A 25151-nucleotide genomic window follows, 5' to 3' on the forward strand; every position below is an offset into this window, starting at 1 on the left:
ATGTCTATTTTTTTTCTAACGAACAGTGTCTTTTTATAATTTAGAGGTTGGCTTTTGTTATCATTAGCCCACGCGTCGTGCTCGCGCTAATACATGTATTCTAATCTATTGTCATTGTCAATCACTAGCGAAATGTACGCGCTAATGATAGTAAAAAGAGATCATTTAAACTTCAAAATATACGTTCGAAAAGGCCTAAAGCGCACTTGAATGTCTCGGAACCACTGAAAATATAATTATGAAGAATCATGGTTGTCAAATATTAAGATTAATACACATTAACGAGACCCAGATGATGTTAGACTAAAGTTTGTGCACCGAAACTCTTGCTAAAAGTCGATGGAACTACTAAATTTCGGTTGTTCTAGTCCACTATCTGGAGTCGTAGTTTTATTCCAATAGTAAATATGCCGGTTTCGACTGTGGTTTCGAGTCCGATAGCGTACGAAAACCGACAATTTGGTAGCTGAAGTTATGCAGAGCTAGTTTAAAATAGGCCAGACTGTTCCTATTTTTAATAACATGATGGTGTCTGCTCTGTAGGACGATGTTTTTTAGAACATCACCATACTGTATCTTTCTATTCCGTTTAAATATATGGCCTAAATAGTGGTCAGCATTTTTTGCTTTAAAAAATGCTTCCTATAATTCGTGCGAGAAGACAAAACGCGCCTTTAATTATTATATGAGCAAAACTTTCGTAAATATGCCTTAACCGTAAGGCCTTGTTCCCCAAAAGCGGTACCCGAACATTAGAATCATATCTTTTGATATTGATAAAAAAATTAATTACCTTATTGGTTATCGCATTTCAAAGGTCCGAATGCCAGTCCAGATTCCCCAAAATTAGAAAAATCACCCCCCAACCAAAAAACGTTTAAACAACTCCCGTCATAACTCAAAAAAGCGAATCTGCGTCAAAAAACCCGGTTTTTATTGCCACCATGTTATCACACATGTCCCGGTCGGCTCGCAAAAAACGCGGAAAAACACCAATCGGGTTCATGTTAATATTTGAGGTATTTTTATTTGAAATTTCCATTTACACGCGGCCCTCCCTCATACATATTCATCGGATGCACCCCACTTTCTCCACTACAGCGTGGAGTGACCTGGGTTTTGAAATCTCCGCGTATAATTTTATTCGTGTTTTCGAATCAAGGTGTATTGAAATTTTGAATTTGCAATTTGGGAATAAACACGGCTTTAGGGTTTTAGAGTGCCGCGGTTAATTTTGCTAAGTACCTTTCATTTCACTGAAATATTTTAATTACGAGGGTATTATTTTGGCACAGAAATCAACAGCATTTTTTTTGTATTATATGTATTTGTCCTCCCTAATAAAACTTTAATGAAATCACCCTAAAGCCCTTACAGGTCTCATTCTCTTCTTCTCAATAGATTTAGTAATTTTACTCAGGAATCACTCACTCTGCTCAGGACTCTCAGGAGTCAAGTCAGTGCACCCAGAAATCAGCACAAAAATGAGCACGTAGTGATGCGGTAATTCGTTTTAATTTTAAAAATATATTAATTAATTGCCTGTGCTCAGCAGTGGGACGTATATAGGCTGAAATGATGATGATGATGATAATTAATTAATTACGTACATTCTCTCAGGAGTCATGATATTTATTTTAAGCCCAAACCTGCATTTCACACTTAAAAAAGTTGTTTCGTGACTGAAACCTTACATGAATGCATATATCTAAAATACACAAACACCAACCACGTTTTTCTATCCGAGCAACAATGTAGTGCACCCTCGCCTCCACAAACACAGAACCTCCCTTTATTTTATTAAAGGTTCACTGAAGGGAAACACAATGGGAAAATTTGAACCTCCATCTAGTGGTATTTTGGGCGAAAACAGACGGAATTTACATCTGGTAAGAAAGCAAATATTATACTTGGATAAGTAGGTATCTCCAACTAGATGGAGCGATCAATTAAAAGGGGCCCCATTCTCAACCAACTTTAGCTCGGTCGTCAGAGACCCGATGAACAGGCCGGTGCCTGCCGCAGCATCGCAGGCCGCAGGCTGCTCTGCTGCAGGGCGGTGCAGGCCGTTGGAGGCAGATCACAAAAACTAGGTGTTGAGCATCCACATCCACTGATGATCACGATCCTCAGTCATGAGGAAGCGACCACAGAGAGAAGTCGGTATAGTCTGCCAAGCCATTTTCGTCGGTAGAAATAAGCGGCAAATAAAAAAAATGTAAGCGCGAGGGGTCATCATTTAAATTTTATCGTCAAAATTTTAAGTTTGCGACTTTTCTACTGACAAAGTTGTTTGACAGAATTAAAAAAACAAAAGAAAATTAAATGTTGTTACCTTAGTAGGTCAAGAGTCAATGTTCAAAGTTTCATTCTCCTTGAAACTTCAGGATTCGCTGTTAATTTACACAATACAGCTTTGTTTTGCATTTTTGTTGTACTTGTTATAAGTTCTCATGTTAATCTGCTTCTACTCGTATAATCTAAATAACAGGCTTATTCTGATTTTAATAACAGATTATGAATTACTGACAGATCAGATCAGACCCACAACTAATCCAGATCTAATTCATAACCTGTTATTAAAAGAATACACCTGTAAGTGGATAGTCAAGATCGTATCAAAACCATTTCAAAACGATAACAAATTATTAAATTAGAATCAAATCATTGGTAAACAGACGTAGTGCATAATTGTTTTCCATCGTATTTTCTCGGAAACATTCGTATTTGTCATGCTACTTCAGTCAACCTCAGTACTTTTTGTACCGAGACTGGCTGAAATAGCAAGACACGTTCGTAAGCTTCGGTGAAAATACGTTGGCAATTAATTATGCACTACATCTGTACCTATATTTTTATACATATATATGAGTAAGTCAATGTGGACATTATCCCACAAGTTGACACCTGGAATCAAGATGTCAAACACTGGGATAGTAAACTTATCAAAAATCTTAATACATGTCTTATTTTTAGATTTACTTATAAAATTTATAAACAATATGTTAACCCTTTACCGCATATGGGTCCAAATTTGGAACGGAATGATATTATCCTCGTGGATTGATATAAGCGTCATCTATGTTACTGAACTTGTAAGAGGTAGAAACTATGAATACTACTAAACGTTTTCTGTACTCGATACAGCTTCTAACTAGTTTGTGGTCCATATGACATTATCATTTCCACCGACGTCCGGCAATTTTACATGCAAGTGTGATTGACTACTTTGTAATTAGATTTTCGTTGTTATTTTAAGTGCAATAAATAAATTTCCAGCGTCGAGTATTAGAAAAATAAATGCCGCGAGATTATACGGTAAAACATGTAAGCATTTATATTCAAATTACTATGTATGATGTCGTGAAAGTTTGTTCCTGAAATGGAACAGTATGCGTTACAAGCTAGAAGGATTGGACTAATATGGAACATTATGCGTTAGTGATTTTTTTGTCAGTTAGACAAATATGGAACCTTATGCACTCAGGCTTGCCAATAAAAACAAAATAAAGAAATAGCTTGCTACTTCATTATTTTATTTGTATAAAGATAGGTACGTTAGCCGCATTGTTAAAAATCTGTAGAGAACCGGTGACAGGTGGTAGCTACAGATAACCAATAACGATCAAATTATTTTACTACGTCAATGACAAAGAAGCATACGTTCCGTATGGTGGTAAATGGCTACCATGACCTAAACCTAACCAAAAATAAGTATAAAAATAATAAATAGTTGTTGAAGATGTAAGGGTTTTTTTTTAACTTACATTTCCATACATATATTGCATACAGTTCCAAATTTGACCAGTTTTATAATCGGGCTCCGGTTAGCCTCTAATACATCAAGTACCAAATTTGGAATAAATTGTTATTTGGTATTATTTTTAGTTGGGTCGAATATAGATTTTTTTCACAATTTTTTTTATGTTACATTTACAGTGTTTTATTACATATATTTAATTCGGGGAGAATAAAAAATCCATGCGGTAAAGGGTTAAACAATGACCTGAAATTGCAGGTACACCGCCGGAAGTGCGTCACACGCGAGCCGGAAGTGACGTCACTGGGCCAGGACACCGGAAGTGGACCGCGGCGCCGCCGACGGAAGCGGATGTCGCCGCAATGCGATATCTTGGAGGTTAATGACCTGATCTAGCGAAGAAGATAATAGTGTAGTTAGGAAATAGGAAACAATACAATAATTTAGTATCAGTATAAAAATTGTTTTCTTAAAATATCTATACTATCTTCTGCTCACAACTTCGTCGGCGAATAATTATGATTTCGCCTCCTAATGAAAAACACTCCTACATATGTGTAAGTATTCTATGACTTAAATTATCTCCATGCCATACCTATTTCATCTAGATCGATTCACCGGTTTAAATGTGAAGAGGTAACAAACAGACAGACAGTACTTGCTTTCGCATTTATAATATGAGTAGGGAAATCATCATCAAAAGTATAAGGATTGAAAGCGTAAAAAAAATATCTGCCACATTTCAATAATCTTACATATTATCTCTATTCAATATCAATTAACATACCTTAAAAATGAAAGGTAAGGTGTAGGATTGTATGGGAAATCAATAAACGCTGAACCGATTTCTATGAAATCTATGTCTACATCTTTGATTTAGTTGAAAATGATACTGAACTTAGAACCTAAACTTAAAAAATTATTAACCTCAAACGTCGCAGACGCTTAAACCCCCCACCTGCATCAAAAATCTCCACTTCTTAAATCCATCCTTGGGTCCTAAGGACTAAAGGAAATCTCTTTTTCATGCAACGCCATGGTTGACCTTTTTTTGCTCTGAGCAAACACAACTATGTATATCTGTATGATCATGTGAAAAATAATGTGTGAAAATCGTAAAAGTTTAAATCAGTATAACGCCGACATCCGTCATTCGTCTCAAATCCTTATTAATTTCCAAAAACCTTCTCGAAAACGTAACCGTCCCCCCGATTAAGAATTACGGCGCCTTATCTCCTCTCCGTCCATTCTATGCACCGATATATAAGTGAAATTATTTCAACAAACTTTACCTAACGACTATCAAACACTTTTCCATTTGAAAATAAGCCTTATAGTTTAAGAACAGAGTTGGTTTTAGATTGAGAGCGCGCTGGCGTTTACGACGGTTATAAATTTAGTGCGGAAAACTGAAAATCATTTGTGACTCACAGACAAGGACGCAAAATTTGATATGACGGAAATTGGCAAGAGTGATAAGGAGAGAGGATAAAGTTCGAGCGAGGGATAAAATTTATACTCGGATAAAACGATTTATTACAAAGCGTTGAAGGTAGGGAATTAATTAGGCAAGTTTTGCTTTCATTTTGTACCATTGTGAGGATTTGTGCTGTCTCGGAGGTTGTACATTGGGGTGCGTTTTGAGGTTATGATGGAGATTATGAGTAAGAAAGATTACGTTATTTTGAAAATTTTAGAATGTCTTTGTGTTACCTATGAGTTCTAATGTTTTTGCCTCCGTAAGTTATGAAAATTGGCGAGGCCCACAAGTATAATACAGCCCAAAACTACGGAAGGGGTGGTTTAGCCGACAAGTGCTATCAGAAAATAGGCGTAACTCTCGAAACACATTTTCGGAGTGATTTTGAAAAACTTACTTATTTCGGACAACTTGGGAATCCATTTTGCAGTGAGTAGGTACTTTCGGTATATAGTATCGATGAGGACATGGAAAACGTTACGTTAGTTTGTGTGACATTTTGAACTATTCAACTAATTTGAAACTATTTGACATTTGGAAAAATCAAGAAAGCATTCCACATCTGTTCACTACTGTGTACACAAGTTCTTATTTTGATAAATTTAGGCATAAACCTAAAGTTTTGCCATAACTATGGAGATAGTAATGGCCATTTCTTAAGTTATCCTATAGTATAGTTCTAGTAAGAAGTAGATACCCAGTTGGGTCAAAGCCATAACTTCATTATTTCCTAAAACATTTATAATACACAACAAACATTACACGTAACATTTATTGATACTTACACGTGTGTAACATTAAGAATAAAGGTCCATGTATTATCATTAATCATAACAATAGTTAGTTGGCGTCCTTCCAACAACGAGAATGAAATATGAATTTCCATAAAAATACACGTATTATACACAAGTTGAGTGGGTAATTTGGGAAGTAACCGTAGAATCAAAAGTAATTTTCTATCGAATGGTGCCGAAAACAACCTCTGTCTGTGCATGTATCCATCTTTGCGTGTGTCTGTTACCTCTTCATGCTTAAACATGTAAACCTACTGAGCACTATTGCGTATTACAGTCTTTTCTTCAACATTTTACCACATAAAGTGTACGAAGTAGGTATGCGGAGTTTTTTCTAATCTTTCAAAAAATTAACTAAGTTTTATTCTCCTTGATTTATTTATTAAGGTATCTCTTAACGTCGTTCCCGTGCCAAATGGACAGTTAATTGTCAGCAGCGTCTGGATTCTGAACAATTAGAGCGAAATCCACGCGTGTCGAAGAATCGCCCGCGAGAGATGCCAAGAAGAGAGCTAAAGGCATAAGAGGAAAGAGGTTTGTATGAGGTATCATCGACCACAGCCTGCCACCAACGAAGTCAATATATTTTCCTCTCTATACATCCCTATCTCGACCTTTCTGGTGGCCGCTTTTGGGTTCCGGCGTCCGTTCGCTTTGGATGTCATTCGGAAGATTGAGGGTCACTTCTGGATAAGATAAGCTCAGAACAGGGACAAATGGCGTACTCGAAGTGAAACTTATACTTATGAGTGGGCGATAAAAGCTGATATGATGATGATAACTCCCGTCCCTTGTCATCCATTTACTAACTTCATCCTCCTCGTTCTTAAGTGTCGTCTCTCACATAGTTCTTCTTTCTATTCCTTGATTTCTCTTTCCTCTTACATTTCCATATTAATGTTTACTTAGTTGTCGCATAAATTCAACCAATCATAATTATCTGCTTAATAAAAAAAATATTTTCGACTACGTTGATATAACTCAAGGAAATTCTTATTAGTAGTAAGCTAATAAAATGGTCTAAAAGTCTAAATAAGTCTACAATATTATAAAATTCAAAGTCAATGTGATAGATAAATTTAAATAGAAAAAAAGCCCACGACAACTCTGTCAACCACTTTCACCTTTCTAAATAAGCTGTATGTTTTAGTCCTTATACTTAATTCGATTTTCCTAAATAGTAAGAGCCATATAAAAACAAGGGTTTTGTAAATGCGCTCACTGAAACCAAACTCTTCTATCTTGTGCCACATCTTAAGCGGAATATCTCAGCATCCTCAGCTAACCATGTAACCTCTTAGCACGTGTCTTAATCACGCTTTACGACCGACGACGACTTATGTTGATATGAATGATATGATGATGCTAAACCTTCTTGTAAGTATTACAGATTTGATTTTGAGTACGCATGAGAAGAATTTTATTAAAATTATTAAGGTAAGTAAATAAGTAAGTAAATACACTTTATTTCATCACAAAAGAATAATTCAATAACAGATTTACAATGTAAATAAAGGGAGCAACAGCAGGTATAGGTAAGGTACTAGTTTGAAAATGATATCTGACATTCCATCCCAAAAGAAAAATTAGGAATAGTTGGGATTAGACTTGGGATGACTACTAACGCAGCATACGCACCAATACCGTTAGTAAACAAGCAGTACTTACGTACACACGTGTGCGTACATGTACATACAGTATTGAAACCTGCGATGATCAGATAGCGACGGATAAGTAAATGAGAGGACGCCCCCCGAGACCCAGAGAACAGAGGAGCTGCGGAGCCGAATTCACTCGTAATTCTGTTACGATTTTTATTAAAAGTACCTATGATACCACTTGTTGCTAAAAGTACGTACGTTACGTATTTTGTTGTGTAAATTTCAAAAGTCATTCATTACCTACATAAAAACCTAATGGATGTATTGTAAGATAAAAGAACTATATTTAAATAGAAGTTTACCAGTAGCTTTTAGTTTCTAGTCTTATATAATTCACTCAAGTAATAATGATTGACTAATTTTTAAAACCGTTCGTTGTGGAGATCCTTGGGGGAGGGCTTTGTCCAGCAGTGGACGTTTTTCGGCTGAGATGCTGATGATAATGAATACCTTAAATAATGCTAGACAAAGGCTCAAAAATTAGACCGACAATGTACCAGTACCTGAAGACCTCAGGCCACCATTAGGTAACGACAACTTACTGAGGCTTTTGCTCATCATACAATCAACTCTACTACCTACTAAAATCCTGTATGAAAATAAATCACCAAAATATGTAGTAAGAACATCGACTCCACTGAACTCCTGAAACAACATCAAAGCCTCGCTACTAAATTAGACGTTTTGCAGATACTAAAAGATATTTAGCCGACCCCCACCCGGGCACTATTTTAAAGGGTTGTTTGCCACCCTCGGACGTAAACTCGCCAATCTCCGGCGAATGACGAGAGTAAACTAAAAGTGCCTTCTTGTGAGGAAATGGGAAAGATCACGATAGGGTTCGCTGGTCGCTGTGTAAAAGGATTTGTTGAATACGGAGAAACAAAAGAGTGTGAATTGAGGGAGCTTTTATTCTTTGGGAAGTTCTAGCAGTTTTGCTAACATAAGTGTTTTAACTGTTTTAACTGTAATGTACACCGAGTGTGTGAATTCACTCACCCAAAATGAACCCAGTGAATGAAATCCATTCATAAGTGGGTATGCATTCTTGCAACTTATATATCATACTAGGTGACAGCAATCGTATAAATGACATATTGTACTTATAATGCAGTACAGTCAAAGTAAATATCGAGAGAGACAAAGTGCCAATAAATGTACACACGATCTTATAGCCCATGCTTTTAGCACTGTGTCTGTGTCGACATTTAATACCTTGATCTATACCTTGACCTATAAGAGTCTTTTAATTTTTTTGAAAACAAAACAATTTCTTCTGGAAGAAGTGACTGTTACAGATACTTTGGGCTAGTATAGGGAGAATAGAACAAATATTTGTGTTCATTAGCTCAGCTGCAGGATGTATACTCGAAGCATAAAGGATGTTTCGATAAAGTGTTTTTGTTGACGAATATTATATTTTCTCGCCGCTCACTCAATTCCCGGCAAATAACTTAAATATGGCCTCAATAGTGACCCTCTTTGTACATAACAAATCCATCCAATAAATCCCCTAAAACCTTTGAAAACATAGCATCAAACGTGCCCCCTAAAATATTCCACTTTCCACTTCACAAGTGACACCCCGCTCCTTTGATCCGCCGTCCAAACATCGACCAATCACAGACCGTAGCATTTGATTGCTCCTGGGACTCTTAATTGTCAAATGACCTTTCGGCAAAGGCGTGTTAGACCCTTAACACTTCGCTGAGTGCCAATTTGCTCCAGTAGGTATGTACCATGTCTTGGTATTCGAGATCAATGTATTTGAGGTCTGCCCTTTGCGAATGTAAATTAGACCCCCGTTTTAGTGTTTGAGGTTATTGCTTGGCCTATTTTCGGGATTTGGAATGTAGAGGGAATTGGATATAAGCGGGCATTTAATTTAAGGTGCCGGAATGTTGAGTGAATTTAGTTGATTTCAGGGGTCTGTTTAATTTGGCAGCATGTGCTAGTTAATGGCATTACAGAAACCATAAATTATTTGTATAAGATATGTAATCAAATGATACTAAAATTTCAAAAAACATAACGTGACACAGAGGTAAATTACGTACTTAAACGTAGGTAAAAGTCCTATTAAAAACATCAATTAAATAAATTACAGATTTCTACAGTAGTTTGTAAAAAGATATGAGAAATAAGCTATTTGATCTGCATATGACAGGCAAAGAGAATTGAATTTAATAGAGAGGTAAAGTCTAAGAAAAAAACGTTCCCCTTAGTTTGACATCCAAAACAGATGGCGCTGTACCGCGCCATATGTTTTGCGGTCACTGTATTGTCAAACGTCAACTTTTGACAATCAGAGTTACCGCAAAATGTATGAATCTGTACAGCGCCATCTCGTTTACCTGTCAAATTTGAAGCACGAGATTGTCTTAGATTTTACGCATCTTACTCTATCAATGTATCTTTGGACAGGCTAAGGCAAAAATAAAAATATTTCATTAATTTGAAATATTTATATACCTACTTATCTGATCAGGTAGGTAGGCTGATCTGCCGCAATAATATAGCAATACTAATGCAAGTAACAAAACATAAATAAAATTACCTTGGAAACAAAGCTATGTCGACCAGTTATTTCTTCCAGGAAAACAAAAATCAAATTCTAAGAAGAATTTGACAATTCAAATGGTATTATGAAACCCTATTCATAAGACCGTATACCTTGTATCTAAACGCAGTCACAAACTCAAGCAACATCTAATTCCCGAGTTTGGCCCAGTTTGATCTCATTGGTCATCAAATAACACTAACTAAACGGTCGATATCGAAAACGATTTTGGACACAAAGCTAAAATCTACAATTATAATAATATAATATTATCCAAAACTAGGAACACTTTGCAGTCCCAACGGCATGCGACACAATTCATAATGACCCGAAACTATGCAGTTTTACACAGTCAAGCAGCATCTTGCCCCTATTCCCCAAGTTTCATGGGGCAACCATTTGACCTCATTGGTCATCAAATAAGGCTAACGGTCGATTAGTGCCCCAATCCGGAGCCGATTGCTCGGGGACTCTCTGATTGCACTTTTCTATTTAATTTATTAGCCAGTCCCACTTATTGCGTCTCTGTGGAATTGTGTGGAGTGAGGTTTTCTTACACTGCAGGCTTCGTTACTGAAGTAAGGAAATAAGTAAAATAATATGTTCAAGTGCGTCAACTTCTATTTTTTTGGTAACCAAGTTTAAAATGATGGTAAGCACATTAAAATTTTCAATGCATATTTTGGTCCATCAGCGACATAAGTTGGTAGGTATATGCATAGAAAACATTCATCACTCAAGAACAAATTCCAAATATTTAAATGATCACAAATAAATGCCCTTACCAGGATTCGAATCCGGGACCTCCAGTATCGCAGGCAGTTACCACTGACTAGGCTAGGAGGCCATTACGATATGTCATACATAACCTTGAAGAGCTTTGTTTAATCCATGAATGACACTACTTGGTCAAAGATTATTCTGGCTATGTCTATACGTCAGCGAAAACCTTCGAAGCCAGCTGAAATCGAACGAATCCATCCAATTTAAACTTAAACCCATTCTAATGAGTCAACCTTTTTTTAAGCCAAACAAAGTCAAACCTATTAACAGTCGTTCACCATTATTTTTCCTCAAGTCTCAGCACGACTTTTCACTCAGCTTGTCAATCAATCTTGGACCTTACGACGTGGAGTTAAGGGTGACGTTGGTCGTAGGAGCTTGAGGAGTCGGTGGCAGGTATCGGGACAACAATGATGTATCTCGACCAGTTCGATTGCGAGGCTTTTTTCACTAACATCCTTAGCGGCTGCGAGCTCGGAACACATATGGAGAAGGCACAAGATATCAACTTGTATAAAAACTTTTCGTAGGTAATTTAAAATAGATAATCTAAAGTAATAAGTAATAAGTAATAATTCAAGAGAAGAGAAAACCGTCAATGGTCTTTTTCACTTTTCCATACAAAGTTAAACGGCTCTGGAATTTTCGGCATATATTTAGATCATTGTACTTTATTAATTCTGAAGTTAAGTCCTGTCTGTATTCTTATGTATGAAATCTTCTCATTGCCAAAATTATATACAAAATATGTATATACTAACACTTCTTAACATTTTACTAGGTCTCAGTAGGTACAGATATTTTCAAAATTGCAGAAATTTCCACATATGAACATTTTGGAACCTTCTTATATTTTTGTACGGGCATCGACATTTTCCACTTCCGTAGTGAAAGTTTACCTAGATATTTCCTAGAAATATTCCAACTTTTTGACAACTTTTAGCAACTTGAACATCTGTAGGTATCATGTATGTGTTAAAAAAATGGTTACCTGTATCATGCGTAAAAATACCCATATTTCCCACGAACAATGGAATAATGAAGACTATTCGAATACATCTTATCGTAGCCGCCATAAATCCCCCATCCAACATTCGCACAGCCGCGCGGCCCACACCGCGTCACTCGCGTACCTTTTCGCCTTATTTCAAAACCCTTCCTTTTGTTTCGAGCCCATTTCTTTATTTTGCTGGCGATCTTATTATTTCGCTCGCTACCGTTGCCCGCATTGCAACGCTCCTTCGTTTTTGCTCGCATTGCCTTCGGATGCGCAAGGAATGGAGTAGTACAGTCCAAGACTCCCTGGTATTGTGTACATGTTGAATTTTTTAATGTAAGCGATATCATCACATAATTACATATACCAATTAAAATGGCTTGATTGAAACAGCGGATGCGAAGTATTAATTTGTCATATTCCATTTTGCAAGATCTTTACCTTCACCAACAAACACTAAGGCTCCTTTTAAGGATTGTGTCTTTAGGCTAATTAAGGCGAACATGCGCAGGCGTTAATCACACCGCGCCTGCGCGACAAGGACTTGCTTTTAGTGATCATGTTCCCTTAATCTTAGGAATCCCGATTACAACGCCGGTTCACCCTTAAATGAGACAACACCGATAGCAATGTCAATTAAACAGAATTTAAAAATCCTTGAATTCTATAAAAGGTTTCAATTAAAAGAGGTGGTAAAAAGTTTCTCGGGAATGGGCCCAGTTCGTTCTAATTTCGCTTGTCTCACAACCGGAGTGCAAAAAGGTCCAGACAATGTCTCCGGGATCCGTCGGACAATCGCTGAGCTGAATTTATTGAGACGTACGTAAAATAAATAAAGGGTCTTTGGTGCTATAGTGGGATATGTTGGTAGTCTGGGGATTGATCTTAGACATCAACTGTCTGTCCGTATGTCTGCACATGGAGCGCGAATACGAAATGAGCAAGTAAATTATTGTTAGGTTGATCCGCGTCCGATGTCTTCATTGCTTGCAAGTTCTAATATTAAGATTGCGTGTTTACTGTTTAGTAATGTACCTAACACTGCTGTTTATGTTTTATAATATTCGCGAATATCTTGATTAGGTATAATCGTTTTTACCTGTACAACAGTGTAATACCTAAGGTAAGAGCGTGCGACTTTCAATCTGGAGGTAGCGGTTTCAGACCCCACGTCGTACCAATGAGTTTTTCGGGATACTTTTTACATACTATGAAAAAAACATAGTAATATAAAAATAGAAACCTGGTTAATCACACTTCTTCCAATTTATGTTTTCTAATTCCTCTTCCCTACTATCGAAATCATCCCAGCATCTCCACCATAATCGACTCCAATGCACGGCTAACTATACGAAGGCACCCTGTAGTTTAAACCTAGACTCTCAAATTAGAAGCACCCCACACCGGTATACCGGTAGATATACCGTACAGGGTGATTCAGGAGACGTGCGAAGTACCTTGTGAATTCAGTACCTAAACTGATAGCAACTGTTTCGTACCAGTATGGGTTAAATTGACGTTCATTATTTTTGAATTTTTGAAAATGAAAACGTTTTAAATTATTTACTTGTTACATACCGCTACTCTTTGAGTGACATTCCATTTCCAACTGCAGCTGCAATACTGTTCATTTTACTATGGAAATTGACAATGACAGCGACGTGTTTCCATAGTAAAATGAACAGTATTGCAGCTGCAGTTGGAAATGGAATGTCACTTTTTAGTTTACCCTTGCCAAGTGTCAAAATAAAATGTCATCAGAGTAGGTATGGTTATTTAGAAAAATCGTATATCAATCAAGTGGACATTTTATTTTCTTCATAATCAGAGTACTATCATAAAATCATAACGGTAAAGAGGTGACTAAAATTTAAAAAAAAACGGTGGTTGTTTTACTTAAATACGATTGTGAACGATGCCATCCATTAACACCTAGTGTGTATGTAAGGTTGGGCTTGCTCACGTCTCATGAAATACCCTGTATACCGCCATAGATAAATATATAGAGTGAGGTAGATATTTGAAGCTAGTTTCAGCGTCGGGTTTTACATTACAATCGTCGCACAACCTGTGCAGGATATGATAAATCGGCCATGTTTGTACAGTCGCGCGCGCTGCTGTTTGCCGAGGCTCATGAGCGAAACGTAAATCAATGTTTTTACTGCAAGGACGGTTCTGGGAATACATTATATAGATAATAAGTAGGTAAGGAAATTAAATAGGTACTGCACACTGATTTTTACTTTACGTCATTGGAATAAGGTAAAAATATAAACTGTCTCTGAACAGTGGTGATGATTATTTACAATCCGTAGCGATCGTTGTTTTAATAATATTAAATGAATAGAATTAACATGACAACATACGTGACAGGTAATATTTAGAGTGTAAATTTATTTTCACTATTTAATACAAAAACATGTCAAAAACAATACAGAGTGTAAATATTTTGGCTAAATATTAATGATAAACAATTAAACATACAAACGAGACTGAAATAGAAATATGATATTAATATTCAAGTTAACTCTATCTATGGGTACTCTTTCTATATTGAGCATAACTTTGTAAATTGTAGTAATATGCTCAACTACCTACTACAATAATAAAACATTACATGTTGACGTAGTTTTACTTGCCACGCTTTTTTGTTCTTTTTTTTATTTTCAGCTACAATCATACTCTTACAGCCGTATTCATAAAAAATCCTTAAATGAGGAATGATCAGCTTATTAGCTAATCCGCTGTTTAGGCTTAATAAGCCGTTGATAAGAACCATGATTTATAAACGTTTATTAGGGGCTTCTTAACTAATAAGCAGATTAGACGCGTTATGTTGGCATCTTGGCGCATCATAGACTAAAATATGGCTGAACATTAAATAAAAAAAAAAGTTTGACAGCAGCACTAGCGGCCAATCGTAATATCATGAAGAAGTTGATTTACTATTTTGACTAATTTTCGGAATTATCTCTTATTAAAATAGCTTCTGTGCCACAAAAATAATTAAAGATTGCTGCATGGCCGGAAATTTTATAAAACTTGGTGAGTAACTACGTTTACAGACAAGTATCTTATACAGCAACAAGTAATAATATGAGTTCACTGCAATGTTGATATACCTATATCTTATTGCTTTTAGTTTCAATATTATGTGGAATGGAGTCGAAAGAAGTGGGGTTCTTTCAAACTAACCGAGAAGTGCATAATTAGCGAAGAGAAGAAGTCGAAGCCAGATACCGTACCAGACCCCACTCGCCTCCGCAAGAAGAACCATTGAATAATGGTTCATGAGTTCACACTAATTTATTCTGGTTGCGGCAGAAATTCACAACGGGTCAACAAAACGAAGTCCATTCAGACTCACTAAATCAGGTATGAACAATGTCCTATACTTTCTTGTTTACCTTACATACCTGCAGTGTTTAGAGTTAGACAAAGAAAAGTCTGCAGCGATTTTGATGATAACTCTAGGTACAGTTCAAATTTTGGGCATGACCATCTATTTATAATATATTATAGACATAGGTACGTAACATAAAATGTAGTATCTGAACATGTTAAGATTGACACTTGCATTGACGGCTTTGACATTATTTAAAGGTTATAACACTTATAAATTTGGTAAATTTATCCGTGCTTTGTGGAGCTTGGTGTATTTGTTTAAAATTATGCATAGGTACCTACCTATTATAGGTATTATATTTCTTAACCATACAATGGAACCAAATGATAATTATATGTACAAGTGATGTTTTATTGTAACAAGCCGTTGTGTCGCGAGTTTACTTCTTGTCATCGTGTCATTAGTAATAATTTTGTAATGGTATTTATTTTATGCATGGAACAATGCAATGGTTATTATACTCGATCACCTAGCCAACCTACTTACTACGAGGAAGGATGGTTCACAAATTAGGCAGTATTTAAATACCAGTGTACAGGTGTGTGTATAGATACTGTGTACCTGCTGATTAAAAATAAGATGTTTTCTGCGTACAGTTGGTTATAATTAAGTTGGCTAATCTATATCTCATCAGACAGTTTGGACATCTATTCCAGAGAGTTTGCAAGGTCAATGTACAATGATATCATATTATAGTACCTAATAGGTAATGAATAATAAATGAAGTCATATTGATCTCTGTCTATAGCTTAAAATGATACTTAGTTACCATAACTATATTGAATCATGTGACCCTAACTTAAGTACATCCATTATATCATAAGCTAAAAATTAAAGAAAATTGTTGAATACAAAAATACTTTTATTCAAATTATTGCATCTTTTCAGATCCTGAAAGTACCATCATTAGCCACTGTTATTGTTGAATAACTCCAGGCTTTGGAAGAAAAGCTGTGGCCTGTGAACAGCTGTGAATATTGGTCAGAGAAGTGTAACTGACTCCGTACACTGCAAGTCCCAGCAGGAAATCAGCAAGAAACCTAAAAGAAAAAAAACATCAAAATGAAAACCTAGCTTGATTTAGGTTGAAGTAATAAAATTGTTCTAATTTAATTGGTGTTTTATTTTACTAATTAAATATATTTTTTGACTTGTTAAGGTTTGTACAATTTTTATTAATGATGTACAGTCACCTGCAATAATATGTTACACAACAAAGGCCCATAAGAGCATTGCACATTTTTGCAGCCTTCGAAGAGTAACATATTATTGCAGGCGACTGTACCCATATTGAAATACTCAAAATTCCATTTTTCTAATTACAATGCAATAAAATCTTAAATGTATCTAGCAGTCTAATAGGGATGTTTCCTGTACTTAAAATAAATTATGTCACACCATACCATGTATAAAATAAAGCACCAGATTATTATTAGAAAATAAATTTTCATATAAATACCATAATAGCAAATCATTTTGAGAGTTCTAAAAAGGAAAGTAGGACCCTATTTTGCACATATTTATGATATTCATGTGTTTGCAATATTGTTCTGATGAAAGTGTACAATTTATATAAAGTAAAGTAGATATTCATAGGTAAGTTCATGCTATGTACCTAGTTCAAAGAAGTTCAAAAATAATATTGGTAATTAATGGTTCTTATGTAGAATAAAATTAAAAGGTATTTTTGAATACCAGACAATGACAAGGACAAGTTTAGTGCTGCCCATCTGATATTAAGCACTGCAGCCTACAGGCAACTAGCGGAGTTACAAATAGCCGACAGTGCATTTTTGGGAGCACTGGAAACCTTAGCGTCAAGAACAGGTAGGTATAGAATCCAACCTGGATGACTATACTGAATAATTAGTTGACATAAATGAAACTTTCATTCTATAAAGTTCAGCTTGCAATATTTTTACCTGGAGGCCAAATTGTTATGCTCAAAGCCAATATTGAGCAAACTGCCTATGCAATGACTGCATATACCCGTGACTTTTTCAGATTTTTCATCACTTTACCAGACTGACAAGAGTGCACACTTCTTTTACCTGTAAATAAGTTGATACTTTTAAGTAGTGCCTACTTACCTGTGATATTTTTTATTAAACACAGTCGGTTAAATATGTCTATAAAACAAGTTAACTTATGGTAAATATTATAATCTCATTAGGTATAATGGTTAGTTATTCAATTGCAAACTATGAACGAGATTGATGTACTCTTACAGGGTCTATAATATTATATAGGTAGGTATAATGTGCGCAAGAAATGCAATTAAATTTAAGTTTGCGAAATGCGAACACCCTGATCTTAAATTAAAAACAACGTTTCTGGCAAGTGGTAATAATGAATAACTAAAGGGTTTACGCACAAATATAAGTAAGTCCTCGCCGTGTCCGACGATGGCGACTCCTCCAAATATTTTTAATTAGGAACATGGAACGCTCTAATATTACTTGCCAAGCCAAACTTGGTTTCGAAAATGCGATTGTATGGCGAGCAATGAAGCTGGCCCGCATAGATTTAAGTGAATCTGGCGGTTTACCTATTTCTCCAAACGCCTAATAGCTGTGAGGGAGGAACTCGCTCCGTTTATGATGCATTTTTCCGACTACGCGATCATAGAATTCTGTTGCCTTCTTCGATATTTTGGTTAAACGAAAATCACCATACACAAAATCACATAAACAACTTATAAAAAGCGGGATATTTAGGTTTCGCGCCATTTTCGCACTATATCCAGGTATGTAATACGTAATTGCACATATTAAAGTTGTTTTCCATTCACATTTGGGATTTTAACCAAAACGTACTATTTGCTCTTGCTCTTGTCACTCTTGCCAAAATCAGCTGTTTCGTGACCGCCATCTTGTAAAATAGCAGATAATAAACAGATAAAGAAGGGTCCTCGGCTCCGTAACTTTCCGAGGATTTAATAAAGAGATGATCAACTGTTTAGCGCTAAAAAGTGTTTATGAATCACGTTTTGTGACATCCGGTTATCAGCAACTGATGATCAATGCTCTAACTGTTTATGAATACGGCTGTTAGTGTCGAAAGATATATTTACATATACTTACTAAACAAACAAAATATTTTTAGTATTTTTACATATCGACCTGACAAAATCTACTTAATAAAGAGCTGGCAGCTACCTCGCCCAACGTTGTCAGCATTGTGATACAGCGAGGAAATGCCGCCAGCATCCTTGGTACAATGCCTCATGGGCCTATTTTAGATTTAAGCTAGTTATTAATTTCTTTTAGTAATACCACTGTATATGTATATATATCTTGTTTGTAAATAAATGATTTTAAAGTAAATAAATAATTTCCTTTTCCTGCACCGTGCTCGACTGTCCTCTCTACTCAGCGGTATGAGTACACGAACTACGCGATTGTCTTAGCTGACACGTTCAGAACTTCCCAAGTTATTGGCTTTTGTTAATTAAATTAAATTCAATCCGTCTGTCTGTGCTTTATGACTTCACGAACTCGCGTCGACGTACCCAGCAAAAGGTTTTGATTTTTATTCTAATGAACTTTTATGATAATCGATATCTTAATTACCTTTTAGAATATGTCTTCAGTTAACATAACGTGACAGTGAATTAAAATTTTCTAGATGTATGTATAGTGTAAAGTTTTGCATGCCTATATAGTGGTGAATTATGTTGAACTACCAAATCAATGTCCACCGTCTACAATGTACCATAATTCTAGCAAATAAATACTATGACTATGACTATGACTATGACTATGATTTAGTAAAAATCAGAAGAAGCAACAGGACATGTATTGATGTAAATATTGATACCCGGAAGTTTTGATACGTGCAGCAGCAATGCAATCTGGAACCATATAGCGCCGCAAAGGCCGCAATACTGCAGTAGTAACGCTGGTGCCATCTGTATTTTTAAGAACAAAAGACAACAAGCTTTTAGGCTAATTATACTCATTGAGGCAAATTTAACAACCTCAAGCACAATTAGTTTCCGTTGTTTTCACATAGAATCCCTATGGCCACCTCCTGTCTCCATCATCAGATCAGCTCCGGGTCATCACAGTATTGCATTGTCATATTACATACTCGTAATTATGGATGCAAAATTTTAGCTCAATCATAAATCGGGAAGTGGATCAAAACAGCTTTCTAGATTTGACCTAACAAACAAACAAACTAACATACATACTAACAGGGCAAGTTAAATAAAAGCTTGTAAAAACAGCCTGTTTTGCATTGTCCTCCCTGTATCTAAAGCAGATACGACCTTGTGTAACTAAGTAGCGCCAAACGTGTGGATCGACGCGTGCGCACGTTCGCGGAAGGCGCCTAATGAAGATCTTAATTGGGCACGTGGCTTATCGCAGTGTGGACGCGGCTTTAGGAACAGGTATGGACGAAGCCTTAGGCACAAATCAAAATACAGAGTCCGTCCATCTAACGCTACGTCTTACGTAGGCGAACAACGCGCGAACGCGGCGCGGCGCGGCGCGGCGAAAGCGGCCGCCGCCGCGCCGCGCCGCGCCGCGCCGCTTGACATTCGCGTGCAAATCGCGCCGCACCGCGTTCGCAACGAGATCGCTTACGTAGGACACTTCTATGGGCATCAAAGGATTGATTTCGCCGCGCCGCGCCGCGCCGCGTTCGCGCGTTGTTCGCCTACGTAAGACGTAGCGTTAGAGAGTCCATTGATATGGACTCTCTGTACTGTACCAAGTTTAACAGAAAAGAGTATTGAATATGTACACTATTCTGTCAAAGTCGATGCATTGCATACCTAGTTAGCTTAGGCTCGGCGCGCACAAGCAAATTTTGTCCCCGCAACTATTATCGGCTCGATTCGGGAAATGAATAAGAGATGAACTAGATATGAAATAGTAAAGATATGTGACGTTCTACGGCAAAAGGTACCTTATGGCGGCTGGCGCCGCGATTCGGGAAATTAATTAGAAATTCACTAGATATGAATTAGTAAAGTTATGTGACGTTCCACGACAAAAGGTACCTTATGGCGGCTGGCGCTTACGTCGCATAGCGCCGCAATAATATTGGAGTGACGTTAATAATCGTAAGCGCCAACCGCCATAAGGTACCTTTATCCGTGGGACGTCACATATCTTTACTATATCGTATCTAGTTAATCTCTAATTCACTTTTCGAATCGCGCCGTTTATCTCTTACATCAAGTCTAGGGTGGTATAAAAGTGCGACAGACAAAAAAAGTTGCGGAGACAAAAGTTGCTCGTGCGCGCCTAGCCTTAGATAATAAGAATGTAAGTACTTACAGCTCCAGAAAAATACGTAAAGTTGCAGACAGAACAAAAATTTGGGAATAGGAAATTTTACCCAGAAGCAAATTGCTACTTTAAAGGCGTAGACTTAAGTACCAGAATCCAGCAGAAACTTTAGTGCTCGAACCAGGGCTATAACCGCGAAAATCGAAGTTCGCAAATTGCGGGGATTTTTCTTGTCACTCTAATTACGCCTTCGTGGGAGTAAAAGAGAAAGATCCCCGCAATTTGCGAATTTCGGTTTTCGCGGTAGCCGCTCAGGCTCGAACCTGGAACTAAAGTCTAAGAAGGCAAAATCCACTAAACTACAAGTTTAGTCAAAACAGTAGATTTGGGCAAGAATATAAGTAGTTATATCTAAAACCAGACTCGAACCCGGGACCGCCGTCTAACGAGTCGAGGCAACAACCACTAAGCCACCAAGCTACAAGTTCAGTCAAAACAGCAGGTTTGGGCTAGGTCAGTTAATGCCTAGCAAGTTCATTGCCGTCCCTAAAGCATAAATTTAAATAAATAAATATTCAACGACCAACTTTTGTTGTAGCGACAAAAAACTAAACAGAGAGCTATGCTTTGACGAAGGTATAACTAAACTTGTGAAAGGCGGACTTAATGCCTGATGGTACTTCCTGCCAATCACTAAATTATGCTAATCGAAATGTCTAAGTGCAGGGTGGCAGCGGTTTTTTCTTTTCATACATTGAGGTCACTGTGGCTAATTCCATCATAGAGGTTATTCCGTCCACTAGCGTTTTTCTCGAACAACAAACAACATTGATAATTCATCGATAATATACGCTCGGGGACGGATAAGCCCCTATGACGGAATCAGCCATATTGACCTTATTTGAGTTTCGTTCGGCGTTTTCTATTAACGATTGTCATCTAGGCTAGACCGCCTGCAATACAACAAAGCGTGCAAAAATATCTGACATAATTTGTAAAATCCATAAAAGTCATACTTATTAATCTGCATACATAATGCATGCCCATTATTGCATCAGAAGCCTTTATTCTAGTTTTACATACAAGTTTAAAACAAACAAAAAAACAAATCGATTCACAACAATGTAATCATAGCAACAAAGTATGATTACATGAAACTAGACATTTACATATCATTGATTACATATTAGCATATTACCATGTTCATGCCCCGACTATTCCCAAACAAACAGTTTTAGCAAGCGTGACAGCCTTATACGATACATCACTGAATGGTCAAAATAAACACGAAAACACAAAAACACGCAAAACGACCATTACACAGTACAAGTGATTCGATTTGAGAGAGTAGGGAACAAAATCAATCGCGCAGACTCGGCACGCGAGGCTTAACACCGAAATAATGTAAATTATTGCTCGTAAAAGTGTCATTTTCGACGTATACGTGACGTCACAGACGAGTCACGGAAATTTGTGAATAAAGGAAAGTAAACTTTAAGAAAGAGAGGTTAGGATTTAAAATGCGTTGAAGACTGAAAGCCTTCGGAAAATCGTTTTCGCTCAAACTGCCCCCCATTGTTATCTTTCGTATCGTTGCATGACGTTCCCAATATATATCCAGCATAGAAAAACTTTAAATTTTGACAGAACTCTCCCGAAATTCGCGCTGACAGGGAATCAAATTGTAGATTCGTATTTAAAATAGGACAAAACCTGTCAGGGCAGTAAACCTCAAATGAGTTTGTATGTATGGTATCCGTGTGCACGCACACAGATGAACGGAGACGATCATTTACATACGGCGGGCGAGAGGGACAGAGAGGACCGAGGGCGGCCCGAGGGCCCCCGCCGTACATGGAACGCGTGGGAGAGACAAAGACGACTATATTATTATCCTGTGCTAAAAAAAGGAATTGTGGGCGGGGGATTACATTATAGTAGCGAAAGTAATCGATATTCCGTTTCAGTACGAGTTTGTTAGTACTGCAGCGATGCAGTCTATATTTGTAAGGTTAGGTCACACGCAACAACATTTTATTATTCATTCCTTCCAGAAATTGGCATACAATTTTAATAAAAAAACTTTTAGGCCAGCCTTTAGTGTAGATACTTATTTTATTATGTTTGTAGGCACTTCATAGTCGACTATTTTAAGCCTTCTTCTGAACAACAATGAAAGCTAACTGAAAATTTATCCGAGATGTCACATAATCTTTTATAGGATTTTAAATTAATTGTACTGACTATGACACTTTAGATTGTATTCAAAGATACTTGATAGATTCCTTCATTGTTAAAAAATATGTATGCTTTTTACCACGGCTTTATTTGAAATGTATGAAAAAAGTCACCAAAGTGCTAAAGTGGGTATTTTCTGAGACCATCTTTGGAATATATTAGATTGGTACTAAATAAAGGTCTGGAAAACGACCTAAAAGAGAAGGCGTCACTGCCGCAAAATAGCAAGACTTAAACTAAAATACTAAGTTTGTAGATTTATGACTTACCACCGTAAACAAATGGCTTATGAATATCGTCAACAACTATACAGGTCTAAATCCTTACATTATCTATACATTTTTCCCCACTTACGCATCTATTTAGTTCTAAGACGAGCGAATCTTGAGCAGATACAGAAGTACCTACTCAAGAAGTCATTATTTCTAAGCAGTAATTTCTGTGTCTACTTTCAGAAGCCCCATAACCCCTTGTTTTCTGCAGCTGACCTATCAATGCAGCGTCGTAAAGAAGTCAGCTGTAGCTATGTAAATGAGCCACGCTTTATTCAAATTCGCTGCGCTGTCTACCGCCTCGCAAGGTCCTTGACACCTTTAGGAGCCGCAACTTCGGCTACGACCTTAGTGTTTTTGTTTAACGCTTTCTTTTATGGGGAAGTAAGAACTGGTGGGAGACCTTCGAGGATAGGGATATGTGGAAGAATAAGAGGGCATTTGCCCAACAGTGGGGCTATAATAATAATAAAGAATTGGTATTTTGTATTTTCTAGAATTGCCTACACACAATAAGCATGCCTCGAATTGAAAGAGTTTGACAGCATTAGTTAGGACCCATTTTGGGTATGAATTTAGTGTTTTTGTTTAAGGCTTTCTTTTGGGGAAGTTAGGTTTGCTAGTTTGGATATATTTAGGACGAGCATTTATATTTGTAATACCACCTCGCACCAAGGACTTATTTATCGAAAAAGGAATTTACTTTTGACTTTGAATAAACTTGTATGTTTTACTTGTTATATAATAGGTATAACTACGCGTGGCATGTTTCCCATAAGAAAATTTGGCTGAATTATTCCTCCCAACTTCATTTTGCTGTCTTCTTCAACTTTACTTAAACCTCCAATCTGTTTCTTTAAATGTATTTTACAAGTATTCAAAGTTCAATGGACGTCAACACTTGTAAAATGCATCCCGACCCCGTAAAGACATGATTACGGCCGGAAGGGTCAACTGAAATGAGCCGCGAGACATTTGTCGCGTAATTTCACCGAGGGACCCTTTGGTCGGTTATTCATCGGTTATTGCCCATATCGTGAAATCTTAATTCCTTGGGAATGAAATATTTACTGGGTCTTTTACTGGGTATTAACTAGTGAAGTCAAAAGTTGCTAAGGAAGTAAATACAGGAAATAGAAATATACTTATGTAAATGAAATATGTTTATAAGTCTACAAGGCGAAAAATATGACTAGGTTAATATACAAAAAGCGATCTATTTTCTGAAAAGCAATCTCCTCTAGACAACCTTTTGGTAGATAGCAGAAAATTTCTTAGATTCTTCTCTTGCAGAAGTTTTTACATACCTAATCATTATATGTTTACCCCCTTATTCATAAACGTTTACTAAAGTTGACAAGCCGATAATAATCGTTTGTCCCTTTCCGACGTATTAGTATGATGGAAAGGGACAAACGATTATTATCGGCTTGGCAACTTTAGTAAATGTTTATGAATAAGGGGGTTAATCTTGTCTTAATAAAACAAGAGATAAAAGTTACCTTTTAGCTTAGAAAAGGTTCTTATTTAGGGCCTCTTCCGTTTCACCAACTCTGACTTTAATCTATCTTATCCTTTATCCATCACCATTTTTGTAGGAGTAAAAAGTGTCGAATTCCTTGAAAAAGGGTTTTTAGTCACTTCGTAAAACTACCCAGATACCTTTTATCAAACGTATTAAAAGCGAAGCTACGTCAAACGGGCATCGTATAACGGGTTCGGCCCCCCTCGGCCTCGGCACGTAAAGTAGGGGGATATTTATATAGTGATAAAATCCATTTACGCGCTACAATGCGGGGGGACAAACTGTATTTCCATAGAATCATATCTAGCGCTAGGGATTGGTTGTCGATGTAGGTGCTTTTAAATGAAAAAGTGGTCAGCGCGTTGAAAGATACTGAAAGTTGATAACATCTAATTGTGATCCGATGAGGATAAAAATCATTGAAAAATTCTA

At 36.8% G+C, this 25151-nt stretch overlaps 2 long non-coding RNA genes across 2 annotated transcripts; one reads left to right on the plus strand and one right to left on the minus strand.

The window, feature by feature from the left end:
• Nucleotides 1-14728: 14728 nt before the first annotated feature.
• Nucleotides 14729-16599, plus strand: LOC134666266 (uncharacterized). Its single transcript, XR_010098465.1, has 3 exons — nucleotides 14729-15080; nucleotides 15178-15410; nucleotides 16330-16599. It is a non-coding gene; the product is annotated as an uncharacterized LOC134666266 (long non-coding RNA).
• On the minus strand, nucleotides 16283-18483 carry LOC134666267 (uncharacterized). The gene is made up of 3 exons (XR_010098466.1): nucleotides 17990-18483; nucleotides 17364-17492; nucleotides 16283-16481 (listed from the first exon to the last, which is right to left on the minus strand). It is a non-coding gene; the product is annotated as an uncharacterized LOC134666267 (long non-coding RNA).
• Between the last annotated feature and the right edge of the window lie 6668 nt (nucleotides 18484-25151).

The sequence above is a fragment of the Cydia fagiglandana genome, chromosome 7 (genome assembly GCF_963556715.1).
Source record: "Cydia fagiglandana chromosome 7, ilCydFagi1.1, whole genome shotgun sequence".
Lineage (NCBI taxonomy): Eukaryota > Metazoa > Arthropoda > Insecta > Lepidoptera > Tortricidae > Cydia > Cydia fagiglandana.